This window comes from Pezoporus wallicus, unplaced genomic scaffold (genome assembly GCF_028554395.1).
Source record: "Pezoporus wallicus isolate ANWC-B61680 ecotype Strahan unplaced genomic scaffold, APGP_CSIRO_Pwel_v1 scaffold_3294, whole genome shotgun sequence".
Taxonomy (NCBI): domain Eukaryota; kingdom Metazoa; phylum Chordata; class Aves; order Psittaciformes; family Psittacidae; genus Pezoporus; species Pezoporus wallicus.
The window spans coordinates 16,863,611-16,890,122 of record NW_026635478.1 but is presented as its reverse complement, the minus strand read 5'-3'; the positions used below and the strand labels follow the sequence as shown (position 1 = coordinate 16,890,122).

The window sequence follows — 26,512 nt, the reverse complement described above, 5'->3', positions numbered from 1 at the left end:
GGAAAGTGGTGTCAAAGGTTTTACCCAAGTCTCAGCAGCAGACAACAACCACAGCCTTTCCCTCATCCACTCAGTGGGTCACTTTGTCACAGGAAGAGACCAGGCTGGTCAAGCAGGACCTGACTTTCATAAACCCATGCTGACTGGACCCGATAGCCTGGTTGTGCCATATGTGCCACGTGATGGCACTCAAGATGATCTGCTCCATAGGCTTGTGTCTATCTAAGTGGTGTAGCAGGTCACTAACCATTTCCCCTTGGATTATGGGGACTTCTTTCTGCTCCCCATCTTCCAGCTCAGGGGTCTGGTCTTGCTATTAAAAACTGAGGCAAAGAAGGCATTAAGTGCCTCATTCTTTGTCATTATGTTTTCTCCCACACCCCATAAAGGATGGAGATGCTCCTTAGCCACCCTCTCGTTGCTAATGCATTCATAGAAACATTTTTTATTGTCTTTTACAGCATTAGCCAGAGGAAGTTCTAGTGGAGCTCTGATCCTTCTAATTTTCTGTCTGCATAACCTCTCGACACCCTTGTAGTCCTCCTGAGCTGCCTGCCCCTTCTTCCAAAGGTCATAAACTCTCCTTATTTACCCAAGTTCCAGCCAGAGTTCTGTTCAGTCAGACTGGTTTCTTCCCCACCAGCTCAGCTTTTGGCACATGGGGATGTCCTGCTCCTGCACCTTAAAGATTTTCTTGTTGAGGAAGGCCCACCCTTCCTGGACTCCTTTTCCCTTCAGGACTGCTTCCCAAGGGACTCTCTCATCCAGGCTCCTATACAGGCCAAAGTCTGCCCTCCAGAAGCCCAAGGTGGCCGTTCTGTCCTCTCCTTACTTCTCTGTCATTCTGTGATTGCTGTGCCCAAGACAGGCTCCAACCACCACATCGCCTACAAGTCCTTCTCTGTTCAGGAACAACAAGTCCAGCGGGCACCTTCCCTAGCTGCATCACTCACCAGCTGTGCCAGGAAGTTACCTGCCATACACTCCAGGAACCTCCTAGGCTGTTTTCTCTCTGCTGTGTTGTATTTCCAGCAGACACTACAATGCTGACAGTACAGCATTCGCTACATATATGAGATAACCATTTACATGAATTAAAAAACTAAAACACAACCAAACACACATACAGTGATCCCACTATTCCAGAACTTCTACTTACAGGTAACACTGTTGCAGAAATCCAATCTCGTGGAAATTCAGGTGTTTTGATCAGGCATTTGACCAAAGGTAATAGCAGACTGCAGGTATCAAATTTGAAGCTGATTAACATTTCACTATGGTATACTATGGTTTATTCCTTTAAATTCCGACAGGTGTGACAGCACGTATTTTTCTTTCGGCTAATAAGTTTTAGATATGTTTTTCCTAGTCATCAGCAATGTTGCATACGGACACAAGCCATCTATAGTCTGCTATGCTAATACCAAGTATCTAGTTCAGCTCAAAGCTATTACCAAGGCAGAGTTCACAGCACATTATTTCTACAGGAAAAGGGATATGAACAATACTCCCAATAAACTGTGTTAAAGCTTCCAGCATAGCAGCTCCCAATACAGTTTCTAGCTAAGTACTAAGCTCTTATCAGAACTCAGAGAGTTCCGTTTATGACTTGCAATTTACTAGCAATTACATGACTGAGTTCCTACTAGTAAAATACTCCAAAATAAATCATCATATCCCAGCACAGAATACACCACAATTCCACATGTAGTTATTGGTATGAACACAGACATGCTGTATGCTCATGCGGGTGATTTTCACAGCTTTTCTGTATTTGTTGCACTGCAACACAGCCAAGAAATAGTGGGCTTCTCAAATGGAGAACAGATCCGAAAGGGACTCAAGGCAGGGCTCTTAGACAAAGAACCTGGGAACACTTTCTTCATTCTTCCAATACTATCACCAGTTACAACCACCAGTAAAAAGAAACACAAAAAGCACTGGGAAAAATACAGGCATGTTCACCGTCACCACATCGAGCCAAGAGGATGCTTGCGCTTTCTTCTATGATTTCTTAACTCTGTTCTTGAGGAATCACTAGACAAGAGGCAGGAAAAAACAGGAGTTTTACTGCAACATGAATGCTTTGTTGTATCCAGGTCATTTGAATATTTGTGTTCTTGTTCACAAATGCAGCACAAGTCCAAGAGTGAGTAAAATTTAATTTTCGTATTTTCTGTCTTTAAAGAAACAGGCAACATATCACAGACTCCAGAACATCCTGGACCGATCTGATCCTCCACAGGGCTTAAGAAAATGCACATTTGGTTACGCACCAGCTTCAACTTTTGAGTCTTTTGGTCTGGCTTCCTTTCTCCCCCCTCCCCATTAAATGAAACCCACATACACACACAGTGAAGGAATTCATATGCTTTTCCAAGTGTCCCAAACCAATACGTAACTTAGATGTATGCAGGAGCGGGAAGGCTCAGCTGAAGAAATCAAGGAGTAGTATAGCTGGCCATGAGCGCGACACAGATGCACCAGCAGTACATGGCCAGAAGACAGAACCTTCATCTCCTCCAGTCAGTCAAGACTGAAGTCTAGTCAAGGACTCTAAGGAAGGGGACCCTTAAATAAGCTTGACAGAAACAGAATCTCACATTAGGATCCCATTACCAGAATACAACAGCCTCTGCTGCATGATTTTAAAGAGTACAAACCTCTGCTGACATTGTGTGGGCCCTCTATCAGTAGTACTAAACAGCTTTCTACAAAGAAAAACAATAATCTACATAATATATCATTATTATTATTAGAATTAGTTAAAAATACTTAAGACCATTTTTTATTTTACAAGTCCAAGAGCAAGATCAGAATTTTTTTTTTTTTGAGAGAGAGTTATTGCCCGAAATAGTCCGGAAAAAAAACAAAAAAACCCTTTTGCTATTGGACAGCAGTTTAGTTACTGGAATGGGAAGAGTTGGTTGGTCTCAGTCCAGTGTCTACCAACAAATCAGCATGCTACTTGGCTCTTCAGAAGCTTCTACATAATCTTTCCTGTCTCAGAGGCCAACTGCAGGATTGGGTAACATGAATTCTCACCCAGGCAGTTAAGGTACATACTGAAGCCTGAGAAGGCAGTGCTGCCAAAACCACCTCGAGATCTTTGAATGTTGTCAGAACGCAGGTTCCAAAAATATTAGTCTAATACCATTCCTAAGTATAAAAAATAACTGAACAGGGTATGAAAAAATAAATACATGTTTTAATTAAAAAGCCACCCCACCCAAACTGAGATTTGGCATACCCTAAATCAAAAGGCAAGATATGCATAAGCTATAAACTCTTAAAAATATCCCTATCTCAAATTACAGGGAAGCCAAGCAAGCAGCATGAAATTATTCAAGTTTATTACATATTATACCCTCATTCCAGATAGCAACCTGCCAAGCTAGTAGAATAGCAACAGGAATTGTGCAGTACAATTCCTGTGAAGGGACCCTTCCAAGAGCAGCAGTACTGCCATTTTGCTGTGCTTCACGGGTGGTTTAGTTAAACATGACCTAAAAAAACGAAGGGAGAAAAGGGGTATACAATGATATTCTTTTTAACATTGTACCAAGAACCCAAAAGGATGACTTTGCACACATTTCCACAACGGGGGGGAAGAGGAAATCCCAAACCTACATATTGCACTCTTTTTCCTACAGACTTCATACTCATATCAATCATAGCAAGAACCACATTAAGAACTTTTTTACTTACGCTGCTTTAAGTCTTTACATTTAATGTGAATGTCCTTTAAAATGCAGTAAAGAGGTTAATAACTCCACAGTTCTTCAGCTGAAGGTTAAGGAAACAACTTCTGACAAGAATAAGAGGCTTGTGTATTAGTTGCAAGGAGACAAGTTTTCTGTTTCATCTGAATAACCTTCAGATCTTTTTTATGCACTATAGAAACAGATTTTCTCAGTTATTAAACAAGTCCTCTCAAGCCTTCTTTATGAAGCATCAGTAACTAAGAAAAGGAAACCCCAGCTCCCTGTTGAAGACACTCACAACCAAGCTGCTCCTAGTGCTGTCAGATTGGGAACCATGCTTAGCCTACCCCAGGCTGCAAAGGCATATTAAAGTATACATTTTAGAAAAATGCAGGTTTCATCAATCGCAAAGCCTCTGATATCTGATTTAGAGATCAAAGCCCAATTTGGGTCTGAGGTCATTCCCAAAACTAGAAGCAGTAAAAATGTACAGCAGCAAGTTGCACTTTTGACATAAAAGGTGGCGGTGTGCTCGCACTCAGAAGATATAGTAGCTTGCTTGTTCATTTAACCAGAAAATACAAAAATATGCATTTCATGTACCAGCAATTTACAGAAACAAGGGAATACTATTCTCCTATCCTCATAACACTAATAAAGTTTAAGACATAGATGACTAAACCAATAAACCACAGAATCACAGAATGGTTTGGGCTGACCATACTAGTTCCAATCCCCTGCCATGGACAGGGACACCTCACACTAGACCATGTCACACAAGGCTCTCTCCAACCCGGCCTTGAACACTGCCAGGGATAGAACATTTACCACCTCACCACCCTCACAGTAAAGAACTTCTTCCTTAAACCCAACCTGAACTTCCCCTGTGTAAGTTTAAACTCATTATCCCTTGTCCTATGGCTACAGTCTCAGATGAAGCACCCCTCTTCAGCATCCTCGAAGGCCCCCTTCAGATACTGGAAGGCTGCTATGAGGTCTCCATGCAGCTTCTCTTCTCCAGGCTGAACAGCCAACTTTCTCAGCCTGTTTCACCCAGAAATTATTCCTGCAGTGTGAAAATGTAGCTGTGTTTTTATATGCCAACTAAGCCCAACGCAAAGACAACAGATGAAATGCAGCTTCAAACAACTCAAAGTGAACTAATACAGAACCTTATTTAAAGGAGTAGATCTAAGGAAACAAGCAAACAAAACCTCACAAGTAACAATACTAGTTTTTTATCACATACACTTAGCCAAATGGACTTAGTTCTGCTGTGCAATACCCATCTATAAATCTCAGAAACCAAAGTTATCAAACCAAAGAGCAGTCTAGAAAATCGGTGGAAAAAAATCCAGCTCTTTTCCAATTGAGTTCAGCCAATATGCTACAGACCTAACCCTGGAGCTGCTGCATCTCCACCATCGCGTCACTGTATCGTTCTACAATGAGTAGGTAAAGGTGAGCCAAGTGCTACATGCACATTCATTGCTCAGGAGGCATGCTAAAAATTAAACACTCCGAAGAATTGCCCATGGATGAATCAACAGATGGCAACAAGTCACACAGACATGAACAGCTTTCAAAATGCTAACCTAAACACAGAAACCTCTGCCACTGAGCCTCAATCCCCCCACAGGTACCTGGTATGGTACAATGCTGCAGTTTAAGCAAATTGCCTGCCCTTTTAGTGAAGGAGGAATGTCACGGCTGAGAAAACATACACAAAAAATAAAGGATTCTGATGGTGCCAAATTTACGAACGGAGACAATCACTTGTTGATTCACATGCAAATGTGCTCCTGTTTTCAACTTAATAACAGAGTGACAGTATGATTAGACAGCTCTGATACACAGGCGAAAACGCTTCGGTTACATAACTTTCTCTTATTCCTTCCTTCAAGGTAACAACTTCCAATTGCAGTCCTAAAGACAACTTCCAGCCAAGCAAACAGCACTAACGAAAGGCACCCTGATCCTCACAGCAGACCAAACGCCACATTCTGATCCTCTCTGCAAGTGAACAGTGCTAGGTTAGCCACCCAGAACGAAAAGAGCACTACACACCCCAAGCATTCACAACACAGCCTGTGCCCCTACTGCAGTTTGTGTACAGAGCGCTCCCATCTTCTCCGACATTTTTGATCATTTATGCCTTCAACGGTAGCACCATCTCCAACAGCCCCAACAGAACTTCGCATTTCTTGCAAAAGACTATTTTGAGGATAGAAAAACAGGTGGGCACCTCACCAGGGAGCACAAGGGCCTCTTTAAACACACATAAACACGTTTTTTTTTTCCTTCAAGGGAAAAACGGGATTAACCGTGCGGGTTAACCGTGCTGAGCGCAGAACTTCCTGAGACCCTCTCTCAAGTCCTCCTCCTACCCAGCACTCGCCCTCCACCTCACGGATGAGACCCCAGTCTCCTCCCGCATCACCCAGACTGCCTCGGCCTCCCCGGCGTGGGACTGCTGGGCACCACCGGGCCCCCCTCCCCCGCAGGCCTCCCCACACCGCCACACTCCCGGACCCCCCTTACCTGCGACCCTCCCTCCCCACCCTACCCCCGCCGCCGCCTTCCCCGGCGCCCCCCCACCCCCGCGGCGGCGGGAGGCGCGGGCGGGGCGGGGGCGGCTCAGCAGCGCGGGCGGCGGGGCGCGGCGGCGGACCGGGACCGGGACCAGGAGTGGGAGCGGGTCCCGGGGCGGGGACGCAAAGGGGGCCCAGGGGCGCCTCGCTCCATTCTCCCCTCGCGCACACACACACAGGAAATAACACGGGGTCAGCTGACCCCCGACAGCCAATGGCGGCGGGCGACTGGGAGCATCGCGCGCCAGCGGGAACGGCGCGAGGCGGCGGGTCCCGGCCGGGAGAGGGGGGGGCGCGGCGTGTGCGCGTCCTCGCGTGTGTCTGCGTGCGAGCGCGCGGCCGCCGCCTCCCCTCCCACCGCGCGCTCGCTTAAAGGGGCCGCGCCCCGGTGCGCCGGGAGCGGGCGGGGCGCGGCCTCCGCGCGTGCCGCCCGTTGAGACTTCCCCCACGCACAGCCGAGCCCGGCGGCCCAGGCGTGGCGGAGCCAGAGCAGCTGCCAGGCCGCCTTCGGCCCTGTCGGGAAGGGCCCGTAGCAGTTTCCAATCCAATCGGCTCATAAATCAATACCCGCCGTTCCAGCCCCCCCCCCCCCCCCCCCCCCCCCCCCAGGTCATTTTAAGATCCGGACTTATTCCGTTTGGCCGCCCAGGTGGGAGTAAGGCAGCTCACCGACCCAGAGTCCTGGAGCACACCCCGAGCCGGCGGTCAGGCCGCGCGCCGGGGCCAGGCAGGCCCCGAACCAGAGGCACCTCAGCGGAGAGCTTCGGAAACAACATGGAGGCGGCGGGCGGCGCGGGGCTCTCCTCCCCGCCGCCCGGCTGTACCCCGTGGGACAGGCCCAGCAGCGCTCCGCAAGTCCAGCCCCGCTGGGGCAGTTACAAACAGCACTCCCGAACCCCCCGTCAGCGGCGAATGAGGGGGTTAACTAAGACTAACGGCACTTCTGTGCTGGAGAAACGGCTCGGCTCATGGAAGAGTATTCACTAGGTGTTAGTTATGAATTTGTGAGAGTGAAGGGCCAAGGAGGCTGGTGGAAGGCAGCAAGGATGCTCCTCCACCAGCTGACCCTGCGTGCCGTCAAAGGAAGCTCTGCATGACACTAGTTTCCTCCATCTGCCACTCAGCATTTGACGTGAAAACGCAGGAAGCTGCAGCCTGAGAAGCTCCAAGTGCTGCTGGGCAGGGAAAACTCCAGCATCATTTAGATCTTGCTCTGCCAGGAACTTTCCTGAGCAGGTATCACAGTTTCCATAACCACCCTGTTGCCCAAGCTTTATTCCCCAGATCCTCAGCAAGCTTTATCCTGAGAGAAGGGCCCTGCTCATAGCTTACCCCCAAAAGCAATGGACTGCTTAGAAGGACAGTGTTGTAGGCACAGTCAGGTGACAACTTCGCTGATGGCTCCTCCACAGCTGACTTGCTCTTTATGAAACATAAATACAAACCACCACATCTTGTACCACACATTGTCTGTCAGAAACAATTCACTGACTGCAATTCCATCTAGGTAAGACTGCGATGATGGCAAGAGTCTGGGGAGAACAACTGGAGCAGACAACAATTACATGTGCTCCTACCATGTGTCTTCCAAGTTAACAATGTGCGGGTGTTGGGGACTCCCCAGCTGCCGGTCAGGCACTGGTGTAGCAGGAGTGCCCAGAAAGGACTCACCAGCTCTTCTGTTCCCTTTTGGACTCACAGGCAATGGCTTCCTTTGAAGGAAAGCCTTCTGCTGTCATCTCCTTCAGATGAGATTACAGTGATGTGCTGTACATCAGCTACCTGGGAATTACAGCTACAGCAGGCAGGCGCTGCCTTACAGCATGTGCTTGAGGCACAGTGCTTCCCTTACAAGAGGTGGAGGTCGCTGCTTCCTTCGCCTGAAGAAGCTTCCGCAGCACATTCACCCTCACAAAGTGTGAGGTTGCTTTAGTGGCAGTCAGCCTTAATCTTGTTGACTGCCACGGCATGCTAAGAGCTTGGTTAGAGCAACATTCCCTCTGGGTATCCAGGACTCTGATAAAAGCTGTAATGGGGTGGGGGAACTCGATAAGGTTTTTATAATTTGGTTTTCCATTATGTGTTTTCTGATTTTGAAGTGAAACGTCAATTGAGGTCAATCTTTCACGTAGATTTATATGGTAAGAATGCTTAGAGCACCTACCTTACGTTAAATTTAAGCTTACCTTAAGGTAAAACCCCTCTGTATATACAAATACATGAGAACATAGCTTATAAAGATAAACTTCGTATATCCAGGTATTTTTTACCTAATGTCCAAAACGAAGTTGCAGCATAAGTAAACACAGTTTTGTAATATGCTCAAAAAGGTCCTGTAAAACTACAAGCACAGCTAACACAAGCATTTCTCAAAGGATCAAAAAAGTGAATCTGCATACTTAAATACCTGCACCTCCAGTCTGCTGCACAGCACCATTTCCCATTTTTACGTGTTAAGGAAAGTACAAAAGGAGCTGCTTTTTAAAAGCTCAGAACTACACAGCTGATTTTAAAGGACGAAATTCAGTTTAAGAAGAACCTGTACCATATATATAGGCAAATGCCAAGCTATTGGCAGCTCTTGCACTACAGTAGACATCACTGGTAATAGACAGGGTCATTAAAAGCACAGAATGAAAACAAAGTTACCACAACAATATTAGTTAAATAGCACACGAGCAGAGATGCTACAGCCTTTGCAGCTTTTGAAGTGATGTATCAGGCTTTCATGTACAACCCCACTGAGCTTAATGGAGAATTTAATTCTCTCAGAAACTAATTTTTGGCTGTCTGCAGACTCGGATGAAAAACCACTGTCATTAGTACACCTTGTTCACATCACCGAGGTTTTTATTTGCCACTGAACATTTCATTCTCTTCCCAGAAGAAAGAAATTCACCCTTCTGACTTGGCCATTCAATGACAACCCTTGGCCACCATCAGTTACACGAAAAATATGGTTATATATAAAATATATATTTAATAAAATATATCATGCTACTAGGGCTGTAATCCTGCAAACACACGAGCAGGGCAGGAATCCAACATCCATGGCAAGCAGCTCTAGTTCAGGGTAAAGTCATCATTAATATCTATATGCTCTTATCTTAGAAGCAATATGTAAGCAATTCTGAAAAGAAAAAAATACTGGGATTTAAGGCCAAAAGTAGTTCCCCACCAAAATGAAGTCTTAAAGGCTCAATTTTAAAATCAATGCAACAAACTAAACAGGTTTGCATGTAAATTTCATGCAGCAAATACATTCCATCTTCGAAGAGTGCTATAAATTGAGCAGATGTGCTATACCACAGTCATAAGAAAGACTGAAGTCTCTGAATTTAGTGCAAGAAAATTGGCTCAGCCATAACTATACTGAGCCCCTATGGCACCACCACCACAAGAACCTTCCAAATCAAATCCTGCCCGTTCTGCCCAGGCACCTTCTCCCCACCTCCTAATCAAAGTGCTTCTGAGTATAGAGGCACAAAGCACAGACAGGCAGGCAGGAAAACGGCCTCAAGACTTGGCACCCTCCTCTAGTCTGGATGGAAGATTCCGGGAAACATAAAGACCCCTGAGTAGCCCTTAAGGTTAGTGCCATTGCTCCTACCACTGCTGCTGCCCTAGCACACATGTAAGCAACGCTGACATGAACTCCTGCAATGGCAAAAGCAAACATTTGTTTGCCCTTATGCCTGAAAGTAAGGCTTACATTGCATGTCCCTTGCCCCCCCCCCCCCCAGACCCCAGAGAAAAAAGGGTCCTTTTGACCCTAGAGGACTAACAAATGGAGATGGAGTGTAGCCTTCTGTCTTTGAGGTCATCACTTCTGATCTAGCTGTAATTCAGTAATTACTCAGTTCATGCGGCTCTCCAGAAGCATATGTTAGTAGTATGGGGGGGGGGGGGGGGAAAGGACAGAAGGATGATACCATTCCTGACCCCAAACACCTCTTATCTTCACACACCCTCTGAGCTCCCTCTGCCTGGAAGCAGGAAGGACAGAAAGTGATATAGCGGGGGTGAGGGGGGGGGGGGAAATCGATAACAAATTTGCAGGTAACATATGCTGGAAAGACTCTGAGAGCCCCAGTGTTTGTTAGAGGAAATATGATTTCTGAATGCAGCTGGTGGGGTCCTCTGAGAGATTTCTTCTCCTTTACAAAAGGTTTCCTTGCTGGTGAAAAGCACTGAACTAGTAGCACCAGGACGCTGAAGTCTCCGCAGAGTCGGGCACAGGCATGGCACACATCCCCTCAAAGTATTACCCTTATCCTAATGCTTTCCCTTGGTACACAATTCCATGTCATTCTCACCACTCCACTTTTACAGCTTTCATCTTGAGGCACTTAGATGCTATGGGAATGGGCATTAGAGACTGGCTTGAAAATGGATAATACAAAAGATGACAGCAAGATCGGGCACCTACAGGTCACACAACCAGGGACTGGAACTTAAATTCACGGTGGGGCAGCTACATCTTTGAGCAAGTGTAAAGCAAGGGCAGCTGGTCTGCGTCTTTTTCTCCAAGAAAGACATCAGTGTGGCTGCATTCATTAACATTTCCTACCTCTCTCCCTATCTAGCCCCTGGATTTCCCATGCCTTCCTCCTATTTCTTGTAAGCCTACTTCAGATAAAAAGTGTTACATGTGACCCTCCACAAGGGAGAAGCAGTATCAGATGTCTCCCAAGGAACTGCAGCAAAGACAGGGAGGGCTATCCTTGCATTAATGCACCGACACTGAACTTTTCCCCTCAAGACAGCCAAAGGATCTGTGTGCTTGCTGGGAAGTGTTTTGGACAAGCACGGATTCTCAACATACTGACTTCTGCATCTTCGGTTGCATCACTCAGAAGCGTCTCTCCTCCAGACACAAGAAGCATTTCCATAAGCCATAGCATTAGTTCCTACAGCCCAATTCCTGCAACAGAGCAACAACTGGATTGAAAGACTGGAGCTTCTCAAAGAAAGGAAAACGACAAAGCAGCTGAAGGTAGGTAGCATGAATCTTTCTGCTCTATTTTCCAATACTGCAACACTTCCGTCCTCTCATCGTCCTGTTACAGGGACCTGATTCATAAAAATAAGATCTATGTACCTTAAGACCTGCTCAGCTTCTTCTGCTTTTTCCTTTTACCTCCTGCCAAAAAAACACTTCTGGCAGGATCAGAATTTGTTGCTGTGATAGCTATTGTGATGCTGCAGACAAAAGAATCTGAGTTCAGTAAAAAAAGCAAGAAACAAGCTTGACTTTTTAGGAAAAGTGGATCACATTTCCATGCAGATGTCCAAAGTAATAAAAGTGGAAATTAAAATAGAAAGCCACACAAATATGATTCTTAGCAAGACTGTCTCCAACAAGGCAGGAAACACCATCAATAGATCTTCATTATCTGAATTGCTAAATGTATCTAAACAAAAGGAGAAACTCAAGTATTAGAAGAATTCACCTTTTAAAGTGGTCTTAAATAAAACTAACTTTGCTTTGCCTGATCATGTTTTACAGAAAGGGATTTTTTTTTTCTTTTACTTCTGCTGGCCTTTTACAGAGGTTTCATTTGCTGGGTTGTTTTTTTTTCCTGCCTACAGGGAAGTGGGAATTTCCAGGCTTAACAAGCTTAAATCCCCATGACATATAGTCCCAAATTCTAGAGGCAACTAAGATTTTGATTCTGACTTTGCTCCCTGTTGGCTTCCTCCCTGATGCATGCAGTAGCAGTTTTGAATCTCAGCTGTTCCAACAGAGGGAAAAAAAGGTCCCTGAAGAAAAAGCATTCCAGTCACCCTTCTGCTACCACACTCCAGAATTCATGCACATGAAACAGCACATAAGAAGGGCCTGCAGCAGCAAGAGGGCATCAGACTGGACCAAAACCAAGGTCTTACACATTCATCTGGTAAGAAGGCTATATTTATATTGGGTAGTAATGCAAGGGTCACAGAAGGTATACATTGCATGAAATCTCATTAACTTCTAGTCACTGACTTTGGCTTTTTCTGTCACATACAGTGATGTTCTCTGGTCCCGATTCATCAGAGAGATCGGTTTATTAAAAATAGTTTTAAAGTTCTACCACTATTTACTTCTGTATCTCCTACTGCTAACAGAACATTAGGAAAAAAAACCCTACTTCAAACACAACCACTTTAATTACTTTGTATCTCGAGACTCATAAAAGTATATTCAATGCTCAAACCCTCTAATTCTACATTTCAAAAAACATTAATGTCTTATTTTAGTGCCCAGCATTAAAGTCATGCTCAAATCCAAGTCAGTTTAGAGCACATGAGAACATACAGAACTTATGACTTCAAACACAACAGATTCAACTATTTATGAGCACCACCGACACCTCTGGGGTTGGAAGAAGGAAGTATATTCCCTGCATGTCACCTAACCCAAGTGATGGCAATGCCTTAAAAGCCATCAGGTAACAGGTAACCATCCTGGATTAAGAAAACCAGAATTTCATTTTGTAAAGACTGGACAGACCCATCTTTATAGAGTCCAAGGCACACAGTAAAATCTCAAGTCACTTCTTTCTATTTCAGGATTCAAAGAACTCTTCCAGTTGCCTACTGAAGTTCAGGTTCAAACTAACAAAACCTCTGCTTATGTACCAGGGCTTTCATCATCTCTCTTGAAGAGACTGTCTTCTGCAGCTGGGAATCCTGTGGGCATCCACATTTGTCCCAAGAGGTAATGAGGACTCAAGGCCTCCATCTAACCTTCCTGTAAATGTGCTCAGAGTTGTGGGTTCCATCAGGGCTCTGAAAATAAGATAAGCACTTCTTCTTGGGACATGACCAGTAAGCACTGAAGCAAGAAGAGAAGCCTCCTCAGCACTCACAGTTCATGTCGACCTACCAATTTAATGACCCCCCACTGTCTTTAGCAAGTTTCAAACCCACAGATAAGAACACAAGCTATCCCAACACAAATGAGGAGCAACAGCATTCAGGGTGGCTGCAGTTCTCAAGGTAGTTCCCTAATAACCCTGCCTGAACCCAGGTATAATGGAGAGACATTGCTTACACTGGTGATGAGAAAGCATTTCGTCAGGGGTGAAATTTCGCATTCCCTGAGGTACCTGCCTAGAGCTGAGGGGTGTCCCCCCCATTAGGGCCAAGCCTTTCCACAGCAGGGAGCATGGCATGAGAGAAAGGATGACTCCTCTTCTCCAAAACCGGGAATGCTTTAAACTCACAGCGTGATTCATTCCACAAGCTGAAGATCGAGGTGTTGGCTTACTCCTAATATTGATGGAAAAGGGTAGTCACCCTATTCATAATCAGCCAGCATTATCTCATCTCCAGAAACAGTAACTCAGCAGCCAGCCTTAAGTGATAAGTAGGGGGTTTCCTTAACAGTCTTCTTCGTTGAGATTGAAGGGTGTTTTTTTTTCTTTAAGAATTAAAACAAACAAAAAAAAAATAGAAAGAAAGAAGAAAAAAGAAGTGGTGGTAACAAGAAAGGGAATATCTTAACAGAAAGCCGGTGTGTGCGTGTGTGTAAAACCAATTAACGCTTTCTGCTCATCCCCCTTCACCACTGCATGTAAATTCTCCTCTGATATAAGCATTGCCTGCTTAGGGCTTTTTGAGAGACCCTTGCACATCCTCACTGATTACTTCCCCTGCTCAGGGAGACAAGACTGTCCTTTACCCTAAATGCTTTTATCCTCTTGATGAGGTCTCTTACCCAGCTGGATCCTGCCTCCTTCTCCCACTGCAATCTCTGAGCCTGTGAGAAGACACCTGGGGACCTTCCACTTTACTTAGGAAAGAGATTTAATCCTTTCATATCCTAGCATGGGGCTGAAGTGATGCACGCCTCCCCCTCCCCAAACACCTATGGTTACAGTCCTGGGCGATGGATGTCCCCAGCTGAAGAGAAATCAAAGGAAAGAGTTTACTCCGCTTTTTTCTGCCTTTCAGGAGTCATTTGAAAGCAGGTGTAGATAAAGAACTGAGGAAAACCCCACAGGGGACAATCCTGCCATACCCAGACAAGATGATGAGGCTTAAAATCTCTGCCGTATCTCATTTTAGCTAAATCACATCCCCAGTGTCCTCTGCCCTCAGTTTCGCAGGGTGCACATTTTGCTCATTGCCCTCCACCTCCCCGGCTCACAGGCAGCGTTTGGTCACATCACTTCTGTCTTCCCTGGGGAGGACCCCCTCAATGGGTCGTTTGACTTAATTCTCAAGAGGGCCTGCAGGGTGATTCCAGGCTTCAATTCCCAGCCAAGCCCGGGTGGTGACTCAGACGAGCCAACAGACAGCACTCAATGCAGACAATGATTTTTTTTATCTTCAAAGTGCTTTACAAACTAACAAATCCTTACTTCCCTCTCTGAGAAAAGAAAGGAAGGGGGTGGGGAGAATCCCTAAACATCACCTCTGTGATGGAGCAGAGATGTAAATAACCCCGAAAATCCTTTAAGGTCGGAGAGGGGGCAGAGGAGAGGAGTCCTGCTGTGCAGCAGTGCGTTGGGTTTGGGGTTGTTTTTTTTTTGTGGTGTTTTTGGCTTTTACATCGAAGACCTGGATCTGAATCCTGTTTCAGATCACTACAGACAGCACGGTAGGACAGAGGCTGTAAGGCTGTAGCCAGCAAGTCCCTTCCCTGAGGGCCATGAAGGTGGGGGTCTGAGAAGCAGGCGGCGGTACATGGGTGTCTTCCAAGAATCCACTTGCCTGTTCAGACTGCAAAAGTGCTGCACAATTAATTATACATCTGTGCTACAAAAGATCAGCTCTATAACTGCAGGGGGTGCTATTCATCAGCCTTGAAACGCACTGGCAGAGGACAGCCAGGGTCCAGTAGTTGAAATAAAGAAATAAATAACTACAAAAGCAGGATGCGCTCTGGGTGGTGGGGGGTGAAGTGCAGCGGCGGGACCCAAGTGACCGGGAGCAGAAGAGCGTGGCGCTGCAGCCGCTCTGGATGCGGCGCTTTGCCCCGGAGCTTCCCCAACCGGAGCGGCCGAGGAGCCACCGGTCACCGGGGTGAGGTGTGTAGGCAGAGAGAGCAGTGGCAGCGAGTAGCCTGCCTGACACCTGCATGCGCTTTTCCTTCCTCAGCCCTCCCCTTTCGAGGAGGCAGCAAAACATCACGTTCCCAGCAGCGAGAGTGTGGTCCGAAGTGGCTTCATCGCAGGGGCAAATCCTCAAGGATACCCCTTCCCTCATCCCTTTCTTTTGAAGCCCCCCTTTCCTGGAGCGGGCATTTAGCAAGTACAAATACACCACAACGTTAGGCATCCTTCCACTGTCACTCTCCACTATCCTTCCTCCTCCAGACACACACACTAACACAAAATGACGGCTTCCTCAGTAGACTGAATGAGCAAAGCCCTCGCCACGATCCTTAATTGTCTGTGCTTTACTCTCTTGCTCCAGTCATATTATATCACAAAACTCAAAGCAGCCCACCCACTGCCCCGGTCTTTGTCCAAAATCTCAAGTGAACAGTAAATTGGGCACAGGGAAAAAAAAATGCTGAAGAAGAAGGGAGGGGCAAGCTAGCCCCCCTTTTTCTCCTCCCCCCCCCCCCTTTTTTTTTTCCTTTTTCTTCCTTTTTTTTTATGTTGAGGTTGCTCTTTGCTGGTGCACCCACACTGCTATTGTCAGTTAAAAAAACAACCACCACCAAAATCCCTCCCCAGAAGACTGAGATATTGAATAAATCTTATCTCACAGCCCTTGAGAACGTGACCCTGAGGCCCTGCCCTTCTCCCTCCTGCTGTCCCCACGCATGCCGGGGAAATGGCAGGCCCCCACCCCATCCACCCCCCTGCTACTTTCAACCTGCAGAGCCAGAGAAAAATAAAACCGCATCCAGAACCAAAACAAAATAACAGCGAAAACCATCGTCAACGAGAGATACAGGGGAAAGCATGGGGGGCGGGGGGTAAGAAGCCCACACACACACACAGGCATAAACCCCATAACCCATTTATGTCGGTCTCGGAGCAAGCAGGAGCCAGACTGCAGCGAGCAGCCAACAAACAGCTGGGGCCTTTCAACAGGGACAAGGCGAGCGGCCCCCCGTGCCCGGCCACGCCGGACCCCGGCCACCACGCGTCCCCCGCTGCCCACCCGGCCGGGCCCCCAGCCACCCAGGCAGGCACCCACCCGGTTCCCCGCGCACCCGGGGTGGGCACGGCTGCGTCACTGGGGCGGGTGACACGCACAGGGCGCCGCAGACACACGGCCGCCGCCACCGCCACCGCTGCGCGCGTGGTCGGCCAGAGCTGGCCTCTGCAGGGCAATTTTCCACTCTCAACTTTGAGGGAGAGGAAGAGGGAGATAAAGCCCATGTTACTGTACCTTTCTGGCATCTTTCTCAGCTTTCCCTGCTGCTTCTCCCCACCCCCTTCCGATTTATCTCAGCTACTGGTTTTATAAACCGAGAGGGTGGAGGGGGGGAGGGAGGGAAGAGGAGGGGGCTTTTTTTTTTCCCCCCCTCTCCTCTCAGCCCCGTCTGCACCTTCTTCCCGAGCCCGCCGGTGAAGTCACAAGACTGAGTCTCTGACATCACACAGAGCCCACAAACGCCGGATTGTGACTTCACTGCAGGGTAGAACAGGGAGGAATAGGAGAGGGGAGGGGAAAAGGCTCTTATTCAAACACATATCTGCAGTAGTAACAAAGGGAACTCGGGAAATGGCTGGCCAAGAAAACGGCTTTTTTTCTTTTTTTTTTTAATTTGGTGTAAAACATACTCTCTTTTCTTGCGATTTGTTTGGTTTTTTTTTCCCCAAATAAAGTTTGTGACCACGATGGTAGTATCTTTTCAAAGTGGTCTGAGCAGGACAGACAGCAAGCGCCAGCCCAGGTGCCAGCCCCTAGTGCAGAACAGGCTCCCACCGCCCTTTTGGGACAGAGCCACCCTCCATGGCCGTGCTGGACCTGCTGGGGCTGGAGCAGGACAATGTGCTGGGGTGAAAACCGAGAGGTGCTGGCACGGGAAAGGCTCTGGGGGAAATTAATTGAGAGGAAGGGACGGAAACAGGCGGATGCTGAGGGTCGCGCCTGGGATGGGCTGGGAAGGCAAATGCAGAGAGCCACCGGGCAAGCAGGGCCACCCGTTGCAACCAAAGACACATGGCAGAGGTCTGGGAGCCGTGGGCCAGCTGAGGTAACACTAACCAGTGTGCACTTGGGGTTTTTGTTTTCCCACCTGAGGATCAGAAACCACTTTTAAACTATAATTGTAGTAAAAGAGGTGGTAAAGGTCAGAGTTAAGGTAACAGAGTTGTATGTGAGGCCTAAGCAAGGCAATAGGGTTAAAGAGGGAGGTTTTCAGTTCCCTGGTGTATTTTTAGCCCTGGGGAGGGGCAGGGAGCCTGGGGTAGGTGAGCGAAAGGCCAGGAGCCTTTGAGGTACTCCCAATACAATGCTTGGATGTTGCTCTGGGAGCAAAATCTGATACAGACTTCTGTAGTCATTTCTGAAATAAAGCCCAAGAGAACAAAAAAGGAGTATTAAGTAACTCTTGGCTTACCGTGGCCTGGGAAGGTTTTGGGGGGTTTTGGTTATTCAGCTTAAGGTTGGTTTTTTTTAACATGAATTACTTAAAATTTAACACAGCCTCAAACATGTTGAAAAATTATCCCCCACCCCCCCACCCCCCAAAGAAGAGAAATCTGTTCTTTTTCTTTGAAACGGGTATTTTTTGTTTTCCCCTCTTTTTGAAGCAAGGCAGCTCAAACACTTGCACTGTGCTTAATCCTGCCTGAAGGCCAGGAATTCAGAGGGATAAGCCAAGGGCACAGCCACAGCCAAGTGAAATAACAAAAAAAAAAAATCAAGAATTAAATAGTGCTAATTGCGGACAATGTTGTGTTTGTAAAGTTACTTGAACCACAGAGCCAAAGGGGAGGGAGCCTGTGCTCCTCGCAGTATGTCCACTCCTCTCTCCAGCCTCCATCCCTGCTCTCAATGAGACCTACAAAGCATTCCCCAGCGCCATGCCGACATGGATGGGAGGAGAAACCAGTGCTGCCATCACCGCCTGCCCTTCCTGCAACCTGCCAGTGCGGCAGGAGGGAAACCTGCACCTGGAGCGTGCAAGAAGCGAGGAGGAAATGATCCAGATCCCTGCCAGGAACCGGCTGGCAGGTACGCTCCTGGCTTGTGGCTGCCTGGTGGAGGGAGCACCCCACGAGTGCCCAAGGTGCCTCAGAGGGCTGACAACATGTGCAGGGGAACTGCAAGTCCAGCAGCAGGCAGGGGTGAGAGGTGCTTGTAGGAAGCTTGAACTCCAGTGGCTCTATGTGCTTCCAGCATAAAACCCAGGCACCCAGGAGGATGCTCTTCTACATGAGAGCTCCTCCATGGCTGAAGCCTCCCTTCCCACACCAACTCTGATCCCAGTGCCTTGGGGCATTGCCCGAGCCCTGGCACAGTCACAACTCCAGGAATGATTTCCCCTGTTGTTTTATGGCTTCTCTGTGCCAGTACAGCAATAAACCACGCTGCAATGGAAGGGACAAACTCTCCTGCCTCTGCTTGCCAAAGCGAGGGAAAAGGTACGAATTGCAAGCAGGAAGGTCCCCATCTGATCTTGTATACTCCAGGAAGTCTTGCTCCTTCTTTGGCCGCAACTTTTCTACCTTTTTTATACTGACTGAATGTCCTTTCATCATTTCTAATTGTTGTTTTTCCCACCCTGCTGATTGCATGAAACCTCCATGTTTACCTGCTCCTCCTCTCTTGGGGAATCTCTCTCAAGCCGCCCGTGGCGGGGAGTCAACATGGCTGCCACTGCACCAGGATGCCAGCAAGGCGAGGAGGTGAAGGCGGGAGAGAGGGAGGCACCGGCATTTGTTGGGAAGCGGAATAAAGAATTGGGGAAGAGGAAGGAATCTAACACATGCACACCGACTAGCATGGGCTTGCTCCAACTTGGCCCAGAACGCAATTACCTGACTTGGAGGCCGGCCAAAGCCTCCCAGGCTAAGTCCCTCTGCACTTGTGCAAAGTGCTGTCAGAGCTGCTGGGACCATGAACAGTCAGGGCTTCGGCAGCACATCTCATCCAGAACAGAGAAAGGGAAAAGAAAACCCCAACCAAGAGACAGGGCAGGGACTGAATGGGCTTATTTTCACACAACTGCAATTGTTTTGTTGATGCGGAAAGGTAATTAAAAAAAGTTCTGATTTCAAACGTGCCACAGAATTCCCAGAGCCCGGAGGCTGCTGCTTAGAGGCAGATTAATCACACTGAATTCTCCATCTAGATATTGCATGCACTCCAAACTCCCACCGCTAATAGCTCTAATATTCTCCTCAGCGTGTGCATGCTGCTGGTGTTATGTTCCAGGAATATTAATTCCCCAACTCAAGCTCCTTTCGCTTGCGCATGTACCCTAAAGGCTTGCTGCCAGGCATGGGGAGATTATGGAAAAGAGAAAACAGGGCTAGAGGAGAACCGGGGTGCAAAGGTACTGGCTGGAACTCCTCAAGGAAAGTCATTAATGTTCTTTGGATAAGCAAGCCATCCAAATAAAATCTACCTGAAGGACAAGTTCTTTAAACAAAGACAGCTAACTACACACGCACAAGATGGTTGAAATTAAAATGAGCTCTCAGTGCTGGCTTTGTGTTACCCATTCTTGCTATCCTGAGACTTGCCCAAAATTTCAGTCCTGTTGTGAGCTCTGAATTAGGCGTTTTGTTTGTCTTCTGCTGGTGTCTTCCCCCAGCCTCCTTTACCCTCAAGTAAGGCTGCACTCATCAACTCTTGCTGCCACATGCTAGCAACAGTGAAAAACAGAGCAGGGTATACACCCACAGAGCAGGTAGTGCTTTACATGGCGAGCCCCTTCTACCCCTAGCAAAACCAAGAGGCTGGTAGGTTCAGGGTGCAGCTCAAGGTCTCACTGCATGTCAGGAACCAGGAGATGCACCCCTGGGATCCTCATTCCACACGGAAAACAGAAAAGGGGAGGACGAAGACAGGAGAGAAACGCGCAATTTTTCCTTGAATTCAAATAACTGCCGTTCCTAGTAAGCAGTTCAGTGTGTATGTGATCTATATATATGGCCAAAAGGCCGGCTGCTAAGCTTTAAAACCAATGCACACTTGAAAAGTACCATTTAAGATGCCTATGATGTAATTTTCAAAGCTGCTAAATGCCCAAAGCTCCCAATGCTGTTCAGTGAAGACTGCAGGCAATCGCCAGATTAAAACACAGTTCCCTGAAACTGGCCACACCAGGACACTGGAAACCACCACACAGAAGACACCTCAAAACGGATGGTGCTGGTCACGTTCCATTTAGTAGGATTACTCGCATGACAAGAAGTTGTCATGGGCATGGTTTTCTTTGTTAAGCAGTCAAAATATGTATCTCCATGTAATACAGATCAGCATGCCTGTGTCGGAGCAACAAAATAAAAGGGAGTTTGCCCCTTTCATTGCAGGCATTTCTAAGAAGCACATCAGCACAGTACTTGAACCACACGTTAATCTGGATGTACAGACCAGCCCACCAGAGTGTTTTCACAGCTCACAACACCTTACGTAGTCTCTGGACTAGGACCTGCAATACCACCAATGCACAGATGTAGGTGATGGTCCTTTCCATGCTAATGACAGGTCAAAGAAAAAAGGCAACATCTTTATGGCTGAACACTTTACAGGGGGCTGGTGGTGGTGGGAGGGAGACCCATTAGAACGCTGTTGAAACTCATGCAGGTCTACAATCACGCACATGCCATGAACTCTCAGCCGATTCCTTAAACTTGGCTCCTGCAGCAGAGAGCGAGAGGACGGGACTCCAACACATGCACTGCCTGTGTAAGGCCCTTGGGGCTTAACACTGCTGTATTGGAAGGGGAGAGGCATGAGCTTCCCTCGCTGCGATAAACCGAGGCATCACTCTGTGTAGCTTAGGTGCAAATCTGTGATCCGCTTTCTCTTTTTGTATACAAAGAATGAAGGTGATAGTGAAGCTGACATCTAAATCCTCACTATTGCACATCTGAGATAACCCCGGCTGTTTTTGTTTTTCATACTCAAATGTATGAGAAGGGAGAAAGACAGGAGGATTTCAACCCTTGCCAAACCCTGTTGCCAGCCCCCTGAGTTACAGATCTAAGAACTCTTACACGGGATGAGGGCTCTTTGCTTTTATCTCCTTGCGCAGCGCATGTCCTCAGCCCTTTGCAAATAGATGTTTTGCCCTCCGAAAGGGAAAAAAAGGGAAAGAGAGAGAGAGAGGGAGCACCAGCACACGAGAGAGAGCACGAGCATGAGCAAGAATGCTGTCTGCAGATGTCAATCAGGACTTCAGTCTAGGTCTAACCTGCCAGTCCTGCAAAAGGAGGATACATGAATTTTCTAGTTGGATAGTCAGTATCATCAAACAAGAAAATTGTGAGGTTTAGATTGTAATGCAGTGTCACGTTCAGTAAAAGGGCCTCGCTACATGGAGATGATGTGGGACTGAGGTGCCTATTCCTAGCACCTTAAAAATTAAAATTTCACTACAAATATTCTAAAGCAATGGTCAAAAATAGCACAGCATTTCAGACCGGTTTTGTACGGCATGGTAATATTGGCACGGGGGAAGTGATTGTAGGTAGAATACTGTCAGGTTTGGGGAGAGCTTTCTCTGCATTTTAAAAAAATTGTATGAAGGAAAATATTCTTGGGAATGCAAAGTCTAATGATTACATGTATATAGAGAGTGTCATCTCTATCTTGGCGTTTAGCAGAAATCAACTCCCCCACGCCAACACCCTCCCCTCCAGCCACCCACCCTGATATTCTTCTTCACCACTTCCCACCCATTAACCCAGTACCTGCAGTGCAGTGTTCAAGTGGGACTGGCGGAGCTGCTGCCGCTGTCATCTCCTCGGAGCTGGCAGTCACCTGCCAATCTCGCCCCCACTTCCTCCTCCCTCCTGCTCCCCCCCACCCCTCGTCAGTGCAGCTTTCCCTGGGGATAGATCACTCTCCCCCCTCTCCAGCAGCCTGACAAATAACTACTGTTAACTCAATAATATCCCCCTCCCAGGTTTTTAATTACCAGCCATCCGCAGGGCGTGAGACTCGCACGTACAGATCAGAATGGGCCAGAGAGGGAGGACAGCAACAGGGGGTCACAGAGTTTGGGCTGACACTGGCTTCACGCTGAGGGATGGGCTCCTTGTCCTCCATCCACATGGCAGGGTTGGCATAGGCAACCTGCAAATCCCAGTGGGATGCTGCCGCCAGGGGAGGCGCGGGTCGGGGGGGGAGGGGGGTAATGTGCCGCTGTATTTGGGGAGGGGGGAGGTGAGATTTAGCCCTGCAACGGCTGATGTGGGAAGCTGCTCCTGCAGGACAAGGAGAAGCTCTGCTACACTCGCTAGGGAAGCACCATCCATCCAGGACAGCGTTTGTTTATATGGCATTTTAAATGAGAACAAGAAAAAAGGTGGGGGAGGGGAGAGGGGAAAAAAAAACAAACCAAAACAGGTGCATTTCTGCTTGTACATCTTTACCAAATACATCTGTGTTCTCACATATGAAATGGCTTTCTTTTTCCCCCTTTGCAAGGCAATAGTCTTATTCTGCCATTTTTATTTGCTGAAAATTCATGGGTCTGTGGCCTTGTATTAAACGGGCATGGCTTTCTGACCTTTCAAGCAAGCTCTCCATTTAGTATTTGTTTTTTACACTTCCATTTACACACCCTTGATTTTTAACAGGTCTGAATAAGGCTCATGTTTTTAATATGAAGTTTTATCTGGAGTCATAAGCCTGCTACTGCTCAAGCTGCCCCTCGAACTCCCCCCCCCCCCCCCCCCCCCCGAGGTTAAACAAGACCAGAAATCCTTTTGTACTTGAGATAACAAGCTGGGAAGAAAGGAAGAAAAGAAGGATAAAAAAGCCCAAGCCCCACATTCTATTCTTTTTAAATCATAAAGAGACATTGCAAAAGGGGCATAAACACAAGGCTTTTTTTTTTTTTTTTACCCCCCTCTTCTTTTCCTCCTCTCCTTCCTTTGTAGGTCACCTTTACGATGAAGACATGGATGCTTCGAGTCTTCATTTGCTTAAATCAAGAAAGTTCAACACCTCAATCAGGTAGCCACCATCCCCTAGGCAGGCGATGAAAGGGAAGGGGCATCCATCCCAGCCCCAGGGAGGAGGCACCCTGCATGGGGCGAGAGTGGGCTCTTTCCTGGGAAGAGGCAGGCGTTTTTGGAGGAAGACAGATCTGAGGGCAGGGCACCGAACACGCTGTGCTCAGGTGGAAGGGGAGCAGGCAGACATGTCGTGCTGAGGGATGGCCTGATGACGGCCTCTGCACCCTGGCAAGGGCTGATGGAGGCAGATGAGGGAGAGCACTTTGGCAGCCACCCGTCGGCTTCAGGGGAGCATCCTGGCAGGCGAGAAAGCCCCCCCTCCCCTGAAACAAACAGCAGCCTTCCCAATGCTTCATTAAACTAACACAGCTTCCCGCCATTGCCCCGGCAACCGACACAGGCCTCCTGTTTGCCAGCTGGGGGAATTAAAGGCAGCCTGGCAGCCAGCCCCTGGCTCCTCCAAAAGCTCCCCTTACACTATCAGAAAGCACATCCAGGTAGGGGAGGGGGCCGGGCGATTCCCAAGGTGCTACCTGAGATGGGGCAGGAGTCTGCCAAACTGCGGTCACCAGGGACCTCACCACTGCCACCAGTGCTGATGCTGGAGGGCTTGCCAAAACCATCCCTGGGCTGGAAAAGGACTAAGTAACCCCCTGGATGGGCCAACAGAGCAAAGGTAGACACTACTCCCCATCACAGCATCACCTCCATCCAAACATGATCAATAGTTCACACTAATTAGCAACACACTCCTCTCTCTGCCCATCTGCCAGCTGAGTTAGCAAATCACATTCCCTTGTCTCTGGTTTTCTTCCTTTCTCTTAAATCACATACACCACAAGGTAGGCTTTAGCGTGTGCCCCCCCTTCCATTTCCCCCTTGGTGGACACTGGAGACCACAGAGGACAAGCTGCCCTGTCCTTCGTTGTTCTTAAAGAAAGCTGCCTTGGGAAGAGCTCCAAATGAAAACACTGATGTTGTACTGGCCTTGAGCTCTCAGAAACCCTCCTGCCCCTCTGCCTGCTCCAGGTCCAGCCATTCAAACTGAACAGGCAGAGATGTGCCTCTTCACAGCCACAGCAGAGCAGCTCCTTATGCTGCCCAAATCCCACAATTAGATCCGCTGGGCAGTGTGGGTGCAATGTGCCAGAAGGCTCGCCAAGCTGGTGAGGGGAGGAAAACACCTCGCTGCACAACGGCCACGGATAAAGGAGCACTATTCACTCGCTCGGGCATCCACATCTGTTTTGTCCTGTTTTCCATGACTACTGGCTGTGAGCAGAGGTCTCACAGGGAGGAGCATTAAGTATTTATTCCAGCTCTCAGTTTTGTCAGTTTCTGATGCCACCAGCATGTTTCAATTCTGCCTCAGAAACAACACTGGAGTTTTTTAATCCAGGGATCCCAAAACAACCCCACAAAGGTACCTCCAACTTCATCAGCAGTAGCCTAGGAAGGCTTTCCTCAGCTCTGCAGCACCCATTTCACCACAGTCTTAACTTTGACCCACTCATGTCCTGCCTCAGAACAATTATTATGTCCAACTCCTCTCTTATTTTGTGATAATATTTTGCTTTGTGAAATACTACTTAGCTATACTTAGAAGAACTAAGAAAAAATAAAAAGGGAGGAAAATAATGAAATCTGTACATTCCAGAATCAGGCCACTACTCTGCACTGCAAGAGGAAGCGGCACATTGAAAATGTGGAGCTGTTTATAAGTATTAAATACACTCTCTAGCAATCTTTCAGGGACAGATGTACAGGCAGCACATCCAAGCAACGCTACAAAAATCATCCCAGAGATCCCACCTCAGTGACAGAAGACAGCACTATAGTTAAGGGTGTCCTTGCAAACCTTGAGCAGAGGAAAATAAGGGGCTGAAAAATACAATTAAACACCTCCCTTCAGTCCAAAGCTCCCCAAAAGAACCATTGCAGACTATGAAAGGGGAGTCCGAGGTTAAGGGGAAAAAGTACGAACATTTTGACATCATCCACTGTAAATTACAGCAGCAGTGGGAAGAATATTGCCTTAGCTTGGATAGGGGATGCAGAGAAAAGGGTAAGCTTTCAGCTACTTGCAGAAGAAATTGCGAGGGGAAATTGCACAGGGAAGATGAGCAAGACCACTGCAGGTAACGGCCATTAGACTGGAAAGACAAGTTCAAAGCTCCAGGCCAGCAGTCCTGGTTTAACCATGTGTCTCCTACTTTGGAAATCTCTGGTATTCTCATCTTCTGGTTCTCTCCTTGTGCAGGACTCTGACCTCTCAATAACACCACACACACACACACACAAAGAAAGCAGGTTTCTGGTTCTTAAGCTTTCCTTCACAGCAATAAGAAGTTGAATCTGGGAGACTTAAAACCAAATTCCTTCCCCCAAACAGAAACCAATTTATGTTTAAATCTCCTTTTTCAAGTAGTGCCAGGGTGTGGAAGGAGGGGAGACTGACAACCCTGAGGCAAAGGGACACCTGACCAATCTGCACTGCTCTGTGCCCTGTCCCCACCTCCCCAACTGGAAAGCACTCAAACCCTGCTGTTGCCAAACCCACTTTTATTCTTTCCACGCTCCTCACTAATTAAACCTTCAGTCAGGTCTGCCTCTCCTCCCACCTGGAGTAGCTCAGCTCCCTGCTTTCACATTTTTTCATTCTTTCCCAGACCCAGGAGATTTAAGTTTCTGGAGTCTCAAAGCTCCTGGATGACGGGGTGCGTAAGGAACTGTCTCTTCTCTCAGCTGAAACACGGCTCCCCTCTGCCTGCCGTCCTCAGGGGCTGGATTTCAGAGCAGAAGAGACCGCTGTCAGCGAGCCAAAGGCGCGCAGGGGTAGGGGAGGTGCTGGTCTTGTGTGTGCGCCGTGTCCTCCTTCCTCGCTGCTGCCATACATGATTAATCATCCCTGAGACACGCCCGCTGCTTCCCTCTGGCTCTCCAACAACCACAACAGCGGCGGCAGCAGCAGTTGAGAGCAGAGAGACCTCCTCGGGTCCCCGGCCCCGGCCCAGCGAGCATCTCCCAGCAGGGACCTCTGATCCTCGCACACATCCCTCTCCCGCACGCGCCAGTCTGCCTCATGGCTTCGCAATTAATCGCTCCCTTCCCCCCATTTTCAAAC

At 47.9% G+C, this 26,512-nt stretch overlaps 1 protein-coding gene across 12 annotated transcripts in view; it reads right to left on the bottom strand.

Moving 5' to 3' along the window:
- The window catches only part of TCF20 (transcription factor 20), a 128,242-nt gene that overhangs the window by 57,204 nt on the left and 44,526 nt on the right, over positions 1-26,512 (bottom strand). The window contains exon 1 of one of the 12 annotated variants that reach the window (XM_057430525.1): positions 22,117-22,138. The exons of 9 other annotated variants lie outside the window; for them this stretch is intronic. The gene's annotated coding sequence lies outside the window, so the exon portion shown is untranslated. Of the gene's footprint in view, positions 1-6,245; positions 6,337-16,633; positions 16,721-22,116; positions 22,139-26,512 lie in introns of those variants that run through there. 2 more of the 12 variants (XM_057430501.1, XM_057430512.1) reach the window with 2 other exon arrangements.